We start from the raw sequence: 1,726 nt of genomic DNA, 5'->3' as shown, positions 1-1,726 counted from the left end.
GACTTTGACCTAAAACTGTAAGAAAATTATGCAAAACACCGAAACAACTAACCTAAATATACAACTTAACATTTACGAGATCTAGTCAATCTCTCGACTCAATTAGAGGAGGATTTGTTTCATTTTTTAACGAGCTTGACACAGGAAAAGAACTATGCTCGGATTCGGTTTCATGTTTACGCAAGCTTGAAACGAAAAACTATGCTTGTTTTAAGTTCACATGCCCCCAGCATACTGACGCAAATCAAGGTACATGCCCCCCAAGCTTCATTTCATTCAACCAGTTGGATGGAATGAAGCTTTACTTTCAAGATCTTGTAAAGATTCGACTTGAAAAGGGAGTTGTTTCATTTTTTAACGAGCTTGACACAAGACAAAGAATCATGCTCATAACTACTCTCTACGATCTACCTAACAAAAATCTACTCTAAAAACCTTGATTCATTTTTTAACGAGCTTGACACAAGACAAGGAACTATGCTCTAAAATCCTTGATTCATTTTTTAGTGAGCTTGACACAAGACAAGGAACTATGCTCATGACTACTATCTACAATCTACCTACTTAACCTACCCTTGTTTCATTTTTTAACGAGCTTGACACAAGACAAGGAACTATGCTCAAAAAGTTCGCATGCCCCCAGCATAATGATGCAAAGCGAGGTACATGCCCCCCAGGCTTCATTGCATTCAACCGGCTGGATGAAATGAAGGTTTACTTTCAATATTTAACTTGAAAAGGGAGTTATTTCATTTTTTAAGGAGGTTGACACAAGAAAAGAACTATCCTCATACCTGATTCATTTTTTAATGAGGTTGACTCAGTAACGGGAACTATCCTCAAACCTGATTCATTTTTTAACGAGGTTGACTCAGTAACGGGAACTATCCTCAAACCTGATTCATTTTTTAACGAGGTCGACACAGTAAAAGGAACTTTCCTCGTACCATCCAATTTCATTTTTTAACGAGGTTGAGAGAGGAACAAACTATCCTCGTAACTCCTTGTTTCATTTTTTAATGAGCTTGACACAAGACAAGGAACTATGCTCATGACTTCCAGTTTCATTTTTTAACGAGGTTGAGACTAGAAGAAACTATCCTCATGACCGCCTATTTCATTTTTTAACGAGGTTGATACAGGAAAAAACTCTCCTCGTAACATTGATCATGGCTTCCAACTGGAGGAAAGACATGTCAATGGACACACCTTGATCATGGCTTCCAAGAGGTCTTCATCCGAAGGAAGAATACTTCTTGGGAAGGAACACATGTCAAGGGACTCAAAAGGGATAAGAACATCGTGTTCAAGTAATCCCATAGAGTTTTCCATGTCAATTACCGGAGCTAAATCAAAGGAAGATGAGCAAACAGTGAGAGGCTCACTTACATCGGTAACTGAAATCATGGGACCGGTTGCCACATAATTAACCCGTGGCAGGGTAGATACCACTTTAGAATCAGGAACATTTAGGGGTGTCATATTATTGGTAGTTGAAAAAAGACTAGGGAACGAAAGCTGGTCTACAGTCACAATACTGCCATTGTGAGGGAAAGACATCACGCGAAAGAGTGTCGATACGACAGCTTTCATTGCATAAACATAGTCTCGCCCAAGGAGTAAATTGAAATCCAAGGGACCTCGAACTACCATAAGATCAACACAAACAGTTTTACCTTCCAAGGTAATAGAAAACTTAGGAAGGATCCCTAAAGGTTCACTAATT

The sequence above is a fragment of the Pinus tabuliformis genome, chromosome J (genome assembly GCF_031772625.1).
Source record: "Pinus tabuliformis cultivar Carrire ecotype Pingquan chromosome J, CPIR1, whole genome shotgun sequence".
Lineage (NCBI taxonomy): Eukaryota > Viridiplantae > Streptophyta > Pinopsida > Pinales > Pinaceae > Pinus > Pinus tabuliformis.
Note: the sequence above shows the minus strand (reverse complement) of the source record.